Here is a 15,206-nt window from a genome sequence, read left to right on the forward strand (position 1 = left end):
TCTGTTGTCACAAAAAGTTAGGGCCTGCTCATTAACATTAAAAATTTGTTATGTGTAGTTATTTATTGACTCGTTTATGCTCTGCCCGACTTCACTAGGTTCAGCTGGTTGTTTTATTTGTGGCATTGGGAAATTTGCAGAGTTCCGCCTGGTGGACAAGCTATGTAACATCAACACTAATATGGTTGAAGGGTGTTTCTCCTGTCTCTTCTTTATTTTTTTTTTATTTTCATTTATCAGCCATTATAAATGCAAATACTGATATATTGGCAAGTAGCTAATATCAGCCTGCCCATATATTGGTCAGGCTGTAGTATGTCAGGAAGTAAGTGCAGTGCAATGAAAAGAAGTTTCATCCAGACAGCCTCTCAGCAGCCTTCAGTTCAGATAGTTAATGTTACTAAAATGTAGGGCTGTCCCAAATGCTGTTTTTGGGCTTCAGTACTGTGATTAAAGTTTCAGACTTGTCTGGTGGACATTCACACGAAAAATCTATTAGCTGTGCTGTGATTTCATCTATCGACACCTTAAATGATCACACAGAGGAAGTTTGATACAGATTCTCTTGTCCTTTATTCTCTCGCATCGTGCGCAGCTGGTCTCTGTCGCTCACTGCTCGCTCACCCATTGAAACACTGCACATAGAGGACAGAGGGCCTGTTCAGTGCCAGGAGAGCACGTTTCATACCCATGTTTTTGGACCGTGAAAAGTGGCTAAACTTGTTAAGGTAGCAACAGTAAGGTGAACTGAGATGCGATGATCCCTGCTGTGAGCGATAATGGTGTCAGGCAGACAAGCTGAGAGGTTTAGAGTTTAGAAAAAAAAAAATCTCAAATCCCAAAGCAGAAAATTTACTACCTACGCAGCAAATACATATTTGAGTATTTGAGTGCAGCCCTACTAAACTGCAGCTGAAGTTCCCGCTCCAAAAGGCAGTCTACTGTTGTTCTTTACAAATTTATAAAGCACTGCACATTAATGTTAATGTTGATGTCCCTGACAATAAACTTGATACCACAGTCTGAGTTTGGGAAGTATAGCAAAGCACAAAGATGGTTAAATATCCAAAAGCAAAGTCTTCATCCCTCTGTAGTTTATTTAAATTAATCAGCCAGCCTAACAAATACAGCTTCAATCATTCAAACGTGCTTAAAAAACAATAAATCATGAGGATCTCACTATCACTTTTTTATCCATTAGAATTTAAAATTAAATCAGAAAGCAAGTGGCTAAATTAACCATAGCTTAAGCTAAGTGCTAGCCCTAAAGCCATGCTGAAGCAGTTAGCTTTTAACCATGCTGCTTTTCTTTGAATGTGATGGGTTGGTGATCTGATCTTAAGTAAGATTCCTGGTGTCTGTACAGTGCTGAGAAATATATGAACAGGTTTCTGGATGCAAATTCTTTATATATACACACTTAAAAATAAAAATAAAAACCTGGAAGATACGTTCTTTAAAATACCAACTAAATCATCATTACAGCTAAATCTGTGGAGAGACTTGTCATTCAGATGTCATGTGATCACCCTCACTTCTCTGGTATTTTTTGTATGTTGGCCAAATATGTAGTTAGTGTATTTTGCCTCAGTAGGGCAGTATAGCTTCATGTGTAGTGTTTACATCAAGTAGCATCATCACTGTCAGATAAATCCTAAAATTCCAGGGAAAAGAAAAAGAAACTTTGTATATAGAATTGTGTTGTTTAAAATATTTATAAATTTCACTTTTTTGTTTCTGGCCAGTTCTGTTCAGAAATTGTGAACCTTTTTAGAAAACCTAAGATGTGAAAAACAAAGTAAAGCAAAAAGCATTAAGAACTACTTTTAACTGCTGCCTTGCAGAGAGTTAGGTGGGGACATTGTCTATCAGAAAATCTACTGAAACATCATTGTTAAGCTTAAAGACTGAAATCAGGGCCAAAAGTCTTTGTTTTTCAATTTGTATAAAATGTGTAGATTTCATCCAAAATCATTCGCTGCTTCCTACAGCCTGGAGGAATATGGAGTGAGCTTATCTGCAAAATGGAAGGAACAAAGCCACCGGACACTAACTACACATCATATCAAGCATTTCTATTTTAACAAATGCATACAAATACTTTGTGGTAGATTATTTTTACTGTGCTGCTTTCCTATCTTTCATCGTTGGTCTGGGATACAGTGCTTGAGCTTTATAGATAATGTGGACATGGCCACCGTGAAGTCACCCACTGATTTTGGACTCAAAATCAGCCACAATGTTAGCTTTTTAGCTGATGCCGTGTTGTTTTTTTAGAGTCAGATGTGTTGTGTAGCAGGCTCAAACGACACTAGAATTTCACTCATCAGAACTGAAGCAAACACTACTTGGATGGTTGTGCTGCACAGCAAGCTGTAAATATTCTCTTTAATGATGTAAAGTCAGGCATTTTAATATGGGAGTCCATAAGGATGACTCCCTTTTGGTGCCAGCCTCCAGTGGCCATTTGTAGAACTGCAGTTTTTGGCTTCATTTTTTCAGCCCTGGAGGTTTCAGCTGGGATGAACTCACTATACATTCTGCCATATTGAGCTGGTTTGATTGGTGAAAGGGCATACAAATAATCACCTTTTTCCAGCTGAGTCTGGGACTCTTCACATTTCTTAAGACAATAACTCAAAAAAGTCAAGTCTGGAGAGCATCCAAATCTTAAATTCAGAGATGAAAGCAATGCTTAAAATAACAAATTTCCCAATACCATATGTTCTTATAAGTGTGCGTGTGGGTGTGTGCGTTTTGGTTTCTTGTTCTTGTTTCTTTCTTTTGTGCCAGGTAGTTAAAGAAATGTTGAAGAAAAAAAAAAGTAACTGAAGTGTTGGAAAGCATTACAGCTCTTCATCACACCATCTTGAAATATTAAGCCTGTGTAAAGTACATGTGACACTTCTGGCACTACAGATAAACACTGTCGAAAACAAGGCAGATATTGGCTCATACAAACTTTTGGCTAATATGTCAATATATCAAACATACACTCTAAAATTGATATTTCTATGTATGCTAAGGTAGTAATGGCTACATTTAAAGTTTGATTTACATCATTAACATGATGAAGACCATTATGTGTCTTCTTATACGTAAAGTGGGACAAAACTGTTGTGCCAACAGTGCAGCAAGAGCTGTCAAGAGGACCAAAGCTTAGTGCAGTAAACCAAGCTTTATTTTTTTTTACCTTTTTGTCCATATATATATTTTTTTGTCTGTAGCCACAGACATTAAGGACGAGGAGGTCAGAATCCCTAAGAGGCTCTTCTGGGTATGTACTTACTGTGTCTGTCAAGAAGCATCAGTCGTAGTTCATCTTCCTCTCCATCTCCGCTCCTCTGTGTCTTGTTGCATGATGATAACCCTGCTTGGCTCTCATCCACAGCCCAGCCATCACTAACTGACAGCGAGTAACAGTTTCCAGCGAATTCACGTGAAGCATGAGCCCCTTTCTCTCGCATGTGTTTGAATGATGAAGCATATTAACCATTTGTCCGTTATAGTCACTTGTGTGATGCTTTCACAGCATGTTCCACTGCACACCCTTAGTGCACCACAATGTAGATAGAAAAAAGAAGATAACTCTGTTTCCACTTGCCTACTGCCACTAGTTTACAGTAGACTACCCTGTTAGTACAGTTAAAGTAACCACTGACAGCATGTAGTTTTGCAGTTTGAAAAGCAGTAATTGATCTCCATGAAGTGCAAAAGACAAAAAGCATCATTTCAGAAAACACAGTCACAAAAAGTTGTCGTGTTTCAGTTGTGATTTTGGTTTGGTTTGGTTTTCCTTGAAAGTTGTGTTTTCTGTTTTGTCTTTGTGTTTTACACTTCAGGGTCAATGTACAAACAAAATGTATTTTGCATATGAATAATAACTGTTAAGCTGCTGCATGCTGATTTTATCCTGCACTAACACATTAACACAAAGCGTATTTTGCTTAAATGCAAAATGAAATGCTAGTGACTTTTACTGGTTACTTTAGTACTTACGCACACTGGAAACCCAAACAGAACTCAAGGCATTTAAGGAAACGCATTGCATCAATTTTTGTTACTGAACTTACAAGTCAAGTGTTTTTGTACATGAAACTACATATAAAGTGAGCTCAGATATTCTCATTTGAGCTGACTTATTTTTCATTCACCTCTTACACAGGAATAGATTAACATGACTTAAATTAATGACTTAAGAAACACACTCTTGTGTATTATCTAATACACTTAAAGTTCATTTTGTGGTTCTTTATTATTCTGTTAAGCAAAGAATTACTCTACACTTCTGTCTGTACTGTTCTGGTGAGGGTCATCAACCCTGCAACCCAATGCACCCTTGGTGTCACAGCTTTGCAAATCTAAAAATGTAACTGACTTGCAGTGTAAACAACTGAACATTGAACAGAAAAAATACAACTTAGTATGGCATGATGGCTAATGTCTTAAGTTTTGCTAATGCAAATTCACACCCAATAATAAAGTGCAGACTAAAGCTGACAAACAGTGTTAGTTGGTTTTCCCTTTTCCTGTTTCCTTCTGTTTTTCTTGGCCATGATGTGAGAATGTAACCAAACTATTTATCAGAGGGAAAGTCTGATTTTTTTATGACACTTGAGCCTAACATTAGCTGGCATAATATTAGCTTATTATCAGCTGTTGTTGCTGTTTAGCTGGTTCTTGTCAACTGTCCAGAGATGGGAGGGTCACATGTCTGATCTGCTGACAATTAATAATTATGACAATATCGAGAATGAATAAGCAAGTGTATGCACGTTTTCCTGACTTCAGTTCAGGAGATAAGGCTTCAGGTGAGTAGGAAGAAGATGACGTTATTTTTTAGATGTCGGTGGTGATGTCCGTTTCCTTCGTATTTTCGATGATAAAACATAGGTGTGACGCCTCATATCTTGCCTCCAGGGCACACAAACGCCTGCAAGTTCTCTTCTACTCTGGCATACTGTGTGTGTGTCCGGTCTCTAGTCACATACATAAAACGCAATTAGGTAGAACAGCCCTGTCAACTGTTGTATTCAAAATGGTGGGGCAAACCAAAATTCCACAAACCAGCGTCCACTCCTATGTATTTTTAATTAATTAATTCTAAGTTTATGAGAATGCATCAGTTTGTTGGAAGACAGTTACACACTAATCAATGTATAAAGTACAACATTCTTTTTTTTTTTATACAAGTTCAAAAAATGACTGATTGCACTTTTAAGGACATGACCTTCAAATACAGTTCATCTGCTGTAGATAGGCCCTATCACTTCTTCTTTGTCCTCCACTTGTCCAGTTTCCCAGTTGAGACACTACACACCACGCCAAGATATGCCACGTTTTTAGCCAATAGCTCTTTGGGAATCATCTTGTTGGTATAAAAATACACTGCAAAAAAAAATAAAGGGAACACTCAATAACACATCCTAGATCTGAATAAATGAAATATTCTCATTGAATAAGAATATTTCAAACCAGTCAAAATGAGGCTCAGTATTGTGTGTGGCCTCCACGTGCCTGTATGACCTCCCTACAATGCCTGGGCATGCTCCTGATGAGGTGGCGTTTGGTCTCCTGATGGATCTCCTCCCAGACCTGGACTAAAGCATCCGCCAACTCCTGGACAGTCTGTGGTGCAACATGATTTTGGTGCATGGAGTGAGACATGATGGCCCAGATGTGCTCACTCGGATTCAGGTCTGGGGAACGGGCGGGCCGGTCCATAGCTTCAATGCCTTCATCTTGCAGGAACTGCTGACACACTCCAGCCACATGAGGTCTAGCATTGTCCTGCATTAGGAGGAACCCAGGGCCAACTGCACCAGCATATAGTCTCACAAGGGGTCTGAGGATCTCATCTCAGTACCTAATGGCAGTCATGCTACCTCTGGCGAGCACATGGAGGGCTGTGCGGCCCTCCAAAGAAATGCCACCCCATACCATTACTGACCCACTGCCAAACTGGTCATGCGGAAGGATGTTGCAGACAGCAGATCGCTCTCCACGGCGTCTCCAGACTCTGTCACGTCTGTCACATGTGCTGATTGTGAACCTGCTTTCATCTGTGAAGAGCAGAGGGCGCCAGTGGTGAATTTGCCAATCCTGGTGTTCTCTGGCAAATGCCAAGCGTCCTGCACGGTGTTGGGCTGTGAGCACATCCCCTCATCTGTGGACGTCGGGCCCTCATACCATCTTCATGGAGTCAGTTTCTAACCGTTTGTGCAGACACATGCACATTTGTGGCCTAATTGAGGTCATTTTGCAGGGCTCTGGCAGTGCTCCTCCTGTTCCTCCTTGCACAAAGGCGGAGGTAGTGGTCCTGATGCTGGGTTGTTGCCCTCCTACGGCCTCTTCCACGTCTCCTGGTGTACTGGCCTGTCTCCTGGTAGCGCCTCCAGCCTCTGGCCACTACGCTGACAGACACAGCAAACCTTCTTGCCACAGGTCGCATTGATGTGCCATCCTGGATGAGCTGCACTACCTGAGCCACTTGTGTGGGTTATAGAGTCTGTCTCATGCAACCACGAGTGTGAAAGCACCACCAACATTCAAAAGTGACCAAAACATCAGCCAGAAAGCATCGGTACCGAGAAGTGGTCTGTGGTCCCCACCTGTAGATCCACTCCTTTATTGAGTGTGTCTTGCTAATTGCCAATAATTTCCACCTGTTGTCTATTCCATTTGCACAACAGCATGTGAAATTGATTGTCAATCAGTGTTGCTTCCTAAGTGGACAGTTTGATTTCACAGAAGTTTGATTTACTTGGAGTTATATTGTGTTGTTTAAGTGTTCCCTTTATTTTTTGAGCAGTGTAATATTTTAGCCTGACAAACCGTGTTATCGTTGGCATTTTTCACAGATTCAACTAAAGAAATGGGAACAAATCATATGTTTTGGCGACAGAGTCCTTCAGAACTCTGTCGAGTCCTTAAGAATATCCTTAAGGCTCATCAATGAGCCTTAAGGATATTTAAAATTCTATAGACACAACACTGGTTCATCCCTTGAGTTAGGTGCTTTTTTTATGCTTGATTCATAAGTCACTCTTAAGTGGCTTAACAAACAAACAAATAAACAATAACAGTCCTCTGAAAAGCACTAGGCTGAAAATGAGTGAAAAAGCAGGCAATGTCCAAAGAAAAACTTTGGAGGACCATCGGAAATCCTGGAAAACTACTGATCAAGACTCTGTCCTTCGAACCAAAATATAAAGAAATGAGGGGTGGCTTGAGACTTTTGCACAGTGCTGTATAAATGTTAAAATGCCTTAATGTGTGTATACTTGGAATTAGTATACACAGTTCAGTTAGGACACAGCACTGGTGAAGAAAGGGCTGTTGTTTTTGGGATGGACACTAGATGGCAGAAGGAAACAATATTTGTATGAATGGAACAGGCAGCGAGCACACATTTGGCTCAATGTGTCACATATAGAACAAACTTTCCTGTTGAGTATGTAGTGCACAGTAGATGGCTTGGATAGATCTGCTATTTTCCTGTCATAAAAAAGTTGAAGCTGGAAAGCAGAATTGGTTTTGATTGGCACCATTGCTTTCTTTGGTTCAGTGTGTTCTGACCCGTGTGTGTTGCTGCTGCCTCAATCTGGCCACATGCGGAAGCTGCCAGTGCTGGGCTTCGAATGCTCATCGATCAGTGAGCTCTGCCAAGTGTCATTAGACTCTAGCTGACAGAAAGACATGTTCTTTGATCGCAGCTTTGCTGCCTTGCTGCTGCTCATCGATTCACTAGTGAAAATATCAAGGGTAAGCATGTTTTAGCCTGCCATCAAAAAAATGAGAAAACACACAGGAAGAAAGGACTGTAACAGGGTTGTTAGATCAAACTGCTGCACAGAAAAACCATGTTAGAGAGAACTGTATTGCAATTCACACCGCAGTGCTCTGTAGTGACTCACTGTGGTGCTGTTCAGTCGTCAGGACAGTTCTCAACCTGTGCATTTATCTGACTGTCCAGTTTGTTCCCTCTGAGCCTCTGAGCCTCAATAATTGTACTCATTTGTTCTCATAAAAGCAGTGTCATTATCACACCAGGCACTTTGTCAAACAGCAGGACATTTGTACCCAGACAGAAAAACACAATGTAGGTGACTTTTAATAGAAATTCCTGGATGGCCCAAAGGAAGTTGTAATATGACTATATGCAACCTTTCCGTGTACAGGTTCCTCAGACTCATAAACATATGTCTGCATCTGTGTTGTACTGTAAGTCTTTTGTTGTGGCATGTGTAGTTTTCAGAGAGAAGTTAAATCCTGGTGTAATAGCAGCTCAGTGTGATTTATGTGCAAGACTGCCTGCTGCAATCCTTTAAGAAGATTAAAAGATCAGATCATTTGGCTGTGTCTGAATCAGAAATGCCGGCAATCACTCTGGTGCAGGAAAAAGGATTTTGGGAAAAACCAAGAAGACAGTGGAAAAGTTTGTGCTTGAGTCTAACTTTCTAGAAGGACGTATGAGAGGAAACATTGGTTGCATTTTTTTTTTTTAAATCTGCGGCAGCGTAAATATAAATTTTTAACAAGAAAACCACAATTTGAGATGCTGCTCCACCATGTTGGAAACTTTAGGCCTCTGTGTTTGTTCCCTAGAGGCTACAGCTCTGTTCGTCACAGCCACACTTTAATTTCTTTTGAGCTCCATTCAATCATCAAATTAGATTTTAGATTATGTCTTATATTACTTCTGTGAATGCAGATCTGTGAAATCTTTGCATTTGTTCCAGTCAGCACATCTATACAGAACTCTAAGTTTGGAGCAGGGAAAAGGATTTTGATTGGAGGAAAATGGAGGCTCTAGTGAGAGTTCAAGTTTAGTATGGAAACCCCAAAACAGACCTGCAACAGTTTTAACAGATGGGTCTTCTGGTCTTTACTATTGTATCAGCTGTGATGTTACATTTGTAGTGTAGTTGTGAAGAAGCTGAGTAACCAGTATTCTACCACATCATACTACGTACATTTTCAACCCATCTTTTCTTTATGTGCCAATGTTGTCCTCTCTTTTGGAATCTCAACATCATGATCAACCTGATGATGAACCCAGTGCCTTCAAGTAACTACAGGCAGAATAACCAGTGGTGACGCAAAGTGGGTGCATCCTGAGTTAAACTTTTCCCAACTCTGGGGCAGGTGATTGAAGCAGCTACCAGTGAGAATTAAGGCGACCTCTGGTTGACATATGAGTGAGTGCTAAACACATTAGAAGGTTACTTAGGCTACCAGAGCCTAGAATTTCCACTAGCGACCAACCATTAGGGACAAAGCAATGAGCAAATCTTCCTTTGTGGATGCCCATTTAGATGTGGATGAACATAAGTGTTATATTTTTCATTAAAACAGTGCCCAAAGATACAAGTCAGCCACAATATTAAACCCCTGATAGGGGAAGTGATTAAGGACTGGATAAATATATTTACTGTCTGTGATAGATAGAGATAGAGCTTTACAAAGAAATTGACATACTGTTCTGATAGAGATTGGAGTGCAATGGAAACCTGGCTTTGTAAAGTAAATGTTAGATAATGTAGGACAAAGCACCAGTGTGGAATGCTCCATTCAAAAACATTTCTTGGCTAACAAGCTAATCTGAACCCCATGCTAGGTAGCAGTTGCTAGTTTTTCACTGACACAATTACCTTACAGGTTGTGCTCTGTGTTATATTCATTTAGCATATTCGACCTCCACCCATTTGTTCATTTATGCTACAGTCACACTAAGGAAAACAGTGGTTGGAGGCCACGGCACAACCAAAATCATCGCAACTAAAATTATTGTTCCTTTGAAATGGTTGCTTCGAGGACAGGGACCTGGTCTGCAACCACTCGCAGTCAGTCGCCATCTTTAAACTGACTTTGGTGCTCTAGACAGATAAAATGGCAGTAAGATGGAGTCATTCTGCTATCAGCCATGCAGCCACCAGACAACCTGTGCAGTCATTTTGCACTTGAAATTTGTCACCACAACTACTTGTAATCGGTTCCTGAACATGAAAAAATTCAATGCAATCGTTGCATGCATGCCGAAAAGTAGGATGACAGAGACGCTAGATGCTACAAAGTGTCTTATCTAATTGCTGGGATTGTAATATTTTAACATCTCGTTATAATGGCTTTGTTACATTGTTACACTGACGCTTAGGTTGCCAGTCACCTAACAGTGTTGCAGACAGAATAGAGCTAGTTAATTAACATGGACCAGAAATACCAACTTGGCAGAATAGCCATACACAATATGTATCTTGGTGTTTTTGACCAAGTTGGCTAAATATAAGCATTTGGAATAATAAACTGTGTGGAAACTTAATTATTTAATTATTAGGCAAGTCCTATTCTTGAGGATAATCCTTATTATCACCAACTACAGTGCTCTTGGTTATCCAAAATGTTAATAAACCTCAAACACGAATGATTAGCAAGGTAAAAGTGAGGTTTGGGCTTTCTTAGGAGAATATCTATATGTGCAATATGTGCTTTTCAATAACAGTGATAAGCCTTCCATTCATGGAGCCTGTCAGTTTCTCGATCTGTTGACGATCAACTCTTTGTGCAGCAGCAACCACAGCCTCCCAGACACTGTTCAGAGAGGTGTATTGTTTTCCTTCACTGTAAATCTCCCATTTAAGAATTGCCCACAAGTTCTCAGTTGGGGTCAGGTTCAGTGAGGAAGGGGGCCATGTCATAAGTTTTTCATCTTTAAGACCTTTACTGGCTAGCCATGCAGAGGAGTACTTGGATGCATGTGATGGAGCATTGTCCTGCATGGAAATCATGGTCTTTTTGAAAGATGCAGACTTCTTCCTGTACCACTGCTTAAAGAAAGCGTCTTCTAAAACCTGGCAGTAGACTTGGGAGTTGAATTTGAGTCCGTCTTCAACCCAAAAAGGTTCAACCAGCTCATCTTTAATAATACCAACATATACCAGTACCCCACCTCCACCTTGCTGGCGTTTGACTCAAAGCAGAGCTCTCTGCCTGTTACTGATCCAGCCACGGGCCCACCCATCTGGTCCGTCATGAATCACTCTCATTTAATCAGTCCATAAAATCTGTCTTCAGATATTTCTTGGCCCAGTCTAGACGCTTCAGCTTATGCGTCTTGTTCAGTGGTGGTCGGGTCTCAGCCTTCCTTACCTTGGCCATGTCTCTGAGCACTGAACATCTTGTACTTCTAGGTACTCCAGGTAGGTTGCAGTTCTGGAATATGACAGAACTGGAAGATAATGGGTTTCTGGTAGCTTCACGCTTGATTCTTCTCAAATCCTTGGCAGTTAATTTGTGTCTTTTTTTCTTAACACATTTCTTGTGACCCTGTTCACTATTTGCAACAAAACGTTGAAGGTTCTGTGATCACGCCCCAATATCTAGCAATTTCAAGAGTGCTGCATCCCTCTGAGAGACTTTTGGTAATTTTTGACTTTTTTAGAGTCAGTTAAATCACTTTTTTGGCCCATTTGCCTAAAGAAAAAAGCTGCCTAATAATTATGCACACCTTGATATAGGGTGTTGATCTCCTTAGGCCACACCCTCCCTCATTACACAGATACACATCACCTGTTATGCTTAAATCCATTACACATTCCAGTTTATCCAGCTTGGAGCTAGGAATATGCCTAAAAATGATAATATGGTCAAAATACTAATTTGCCTAATATTGTGCACACAGTCTATGTTCCTTCTCAGTCATCTGACTATACCGTGAAGGCATACAATCCCAAGTTATTTTGTAAGTGAATTACTTTTTGATGTAAATAAAAGTCATTAATAAAAGTCAAAATGTAAAAGAAACCCAATTTTGTAGAATTTTCACAAAACAAAAAAAAAAAATCCTCTGATGATGTGAAGAATTTAATAACTACAGCTATGTTATGTGATTATGTCACAATGATTCAGAAATCCCATATCACAGAGATGTCAGCCTAATGATGTTATGGAGGTGCATGGCAATACAAAAGACTTCATTTCTTTCTATTGTCTGGGAATGGCTTATAGCTCATTTTGGTCCCACAGGGGTCTGCACCTGTGTAGCTTCATCGGGTTTGGCAGCTTAGAATATATCACCTTATCCTGTAGGGTGCAGTTATCCCTTCCCTGCAGGCAGGTAGGAGCCTAACTTTTAGGCTGAATGTGGAGGAAGTTGCTGTGACTTGGCAGTGAAAGCCTATTAGTCACCGTGAGAAAGCTACCTGTCCAAATTTATAGAAAATGAAGCCCGCTGAAATCCGAGGTTCAATTTCCCAGGTTGTTATAACCGTCTTTTATAATAATGTTCTGGCTTCTCCCATGGGGGCTTTTGACTGACAGCCATTATTTCAACTAACCCCATAGACTTTTCTGGGGCCTAACTGAAGCTGGCAAGAAACAGTTGGTAAACAAGCGATTGAAATCGCCAGCTCTGACCCGTGCCTTCCTACACATGTACTGCAACCCTGCAGGACTGCAAACTGAGACATGCGGGCACCGCAGGGAGTCTATTGTGTGCAGCTTTAGTCTGTTCCCACACAGTGCCACTACGACTGCCACACAGCATGGGGATTAAAGAGGAAGGCGAGATTCCCTGGGGTACACAAGTGGCACAGCAAGAGAGGGTGTATGGCTGGGAATGGCTGAGATACTCTGCTGTGATAAACATCCCTTTGTGGTCAGTATGAAATGGACTAGCAAACTACTTTTTTCTGTCCTTTTAAATATTTGCTACTATTCAGCGTGAAGGCAAATTCTCCACAAATTGTGCACATGCAGGATTAAAAGCTGATTACAAGGCAGCACTGACATGGAGTGCAGATACTGAAACAGGAAGCTGAAATTGCACAGAACAATTAAATTGTATCAGAGTCACAATGTTTGCTTTTTATTTGTGAAGGGCATTTGAAAGGTGTTGCAGAATCAGTGATCATCCAGACAGGTCGCAAGATTTGGGGGGGGGGGGGGGGGGGGGGGGGGGGGGGGGGGGGGGGGGGGGGGGGGGGGGGGGGGGGGGGGGGGGGGGGGGGGGGGGGGGGGGGGGGGGGGGGGGGGGGGGGGGGGGGGGGGGGGGGGGGGGGGGGTGGGGGGGGGGGGGGGGGGGGGCTGCTTTCATTTCATTCCTTAGCACAAAATGAAAGCTTCTGCTCGTTCCTTATATCAGCAAAAACTGGGAGAGAAGTCAAGAAAAAGAAATCCTGTCGATGCATTAGTGCTCACCATTTACATGAAGAAGTAGAAGAAATGTTAGCGTGCAGTATGAAATGATCTTCTCTGTTAAATTAGTCTAATACCGTGCAGCTTTCAGGTGCTTTTTTAAAAATTGGTTTCCATAGGTAACAGTTATACTACACAGTGCATTTCACACTTGTTTAAACAACCTACTGTTACAAGGATCAGAAAGAGCACAGCAGAGCTGATGTAGGAGAGGCATTCCACTTTCTATTAATTACAATCCATTTTCTTGACTTAGCTTATCTTGTCCAGTTCAGAGTTTATCCCAGCTGTCACAGGCCAGGTAAAGGCCACCACGGGGGTAACAGTATGCAGTTTCATATTCACAAGTACAGTTAATTTTGAATCGCCAATCACAATATATCATGCATACTTTATTTATACCATATTTTGGAATTGTTTTTTGTTACAGCACTTGAATTTATTGTAATTGTTATTATTGTTATTGAACCCATGCATACACGGGGAAGATGATGGAAACGTCACACTTTTTTCATTTTCCCAAATAAATTGCTCATAATATATCTGAAATGAAAAAACACACATTTGTTCTTTGGTTTTTTTATTTTTATTTATTATTTTTTTACATGGAAGCCAATTTTTTGCCCATAAAAGCCTGCCATTCTGCTAATGCATGCTTATTAGTTGATAAAAATTTATGTTGGGTCACACCCTCTCAATGGTACCATTTCCACACCAGAACTACAAGTTAAGTGTAATTCAGTCACAACAGAAACTTGTGTGTGTGTGTGTGTAATGTGGGGATTGTACTCAGTTACAGACACAGACATTTTCAGACACCGACGAGCAGATATTCCTGCCATAGTTCTCTGAGATCTAGGTGAAGTCTGAAGGGCATATGCGTAGTTGGTGCGTTGTGGTGTAGTGTTCTCTGGACGAGTGTGGATGCTCGCGGTCATCAGTATGCAGGCCGTGCTCACCGTCTGAGGACAAATTTTATGTCTGTGTGACCCGTGCAAACACTGAAATACTCAGGAATACAGAAACTGTTATGTTCATTTAAAAAGGAGCTGGCGGTGGTGGTCAAAGGTAACTGTTGCTGCTAGAAATGTTTCGGTTCCTGCTCATTTCATGCCTGAAATCAATTTGGTACATGCCATAAAGTGGCTAATGATGCGTGTGACATCTTCCAGGAAGATGGTAGGTATTTTACTATAATTTGTAAATATCTAAAAATGTAAACTTTATCTGTTTTTAACTCCCTCTATAAAAAAACATGATGAAAATTGCCAAAAGAAAAAAGTTGACCTCACAAAATTTCACATTTCTGGGCTCCAGCTCCATTGACATTAAATGACATTAAACTGCAAGTCAACAGAGTGGGAGTTATAATTATATTAGAAATTCTCTGATCACACACATAAAACTGCACTTAGCATTTATGATTTAACTCTATGAAAGAGCCAAACTTTAACACCAACACTACACTTTTTAATCCTAAAACACAGTGATATGTTATTGCTAACATGTTAGCTGCATATTTGCAGCTTATTTACACATTTCTTTTTAAGGGCCTTTTACAAAGTTGAATTAATGTGTTTTGGGTAAATAACTGTGCACTGGGTTTAGCCTTGGTCTTTAATCCAACAATCAGCAGAGTTTGCTGGATCATTATGGCTCTGTTAGCTAGCTCGCTATCTAAGCAGCTACCTAACAAGCCAAGGATAGTAAAGCAAAACAGCGCAAACAGTGTCTTGCTACACGTACTATTTTACTACTACTATAGATGTGTATGTTTTGGTGCCAAAGCTGGCGCCCTGTTCGTTCATCACCTGCAGCTCTACATATTCCTTTCATAGTTTCACTTTTGTGTTTGGTGTGATGCCTTTAGCAGCCAGGTTGGTGCTGAACAGTGCTTGATTGCCCTTCATCTCTTCCCACTGTGTTGGCTGTTATCACGGAGTGCCAGCCTGGTGCTAGCTGGCCCAGATTCACAGTCCTCTGGCTCAGCTGAAAGCAGGACTCCACAACCA

General features: G+C 40.8%; 1 protein-coding gene and 1 long non-coding RNA gene across 2 annotated transcripts in view; one reads left to right on the forward strand and one right to left on the reverse strand.

Annotated features, from left to right (window-relative positions):
* LOC115788570 (uncharacterized) overlaps positions 1 to 3,392 on the reverse strand; it is a 12,757-nt gene extending 9,365 nt beyond the window's left edge. The window contains exon 1 of the long non-coding RNA XR_004020603.1: positions 3,290 to 3,392. This is a non-coding gene — a long non-coding RNA (uncharacterized LOC115788570). The remainder of the gene's footprint in view (positions 1 to 3,289) is intronic.
* The window catches only part of slc66a2 (solute carrier family 66 member 2), a 44,484-nt gene that overhangs the window by 2,133 nt on the left and 27,145 nt on the right, over positions 1 to 15,206 (forward strand).

The sequence above is a fragment of the Archocentrus centrarchus genome, chromosome 11, assembly GCF_007364275.1.
Source record: "Archocentrus centrarchus isolate MPI-CPG fArcCen1 chromosome 11, fArcCen1, whole genome shotgun sequence".
Classification (NCBI taxonomy): domain Eukaryota; kingdom Metazoa; phylum Chordata; class Actinopteri; order Cichliformes; family Cichlidae; genus Archocentrus; species Archocentrus centrarchus.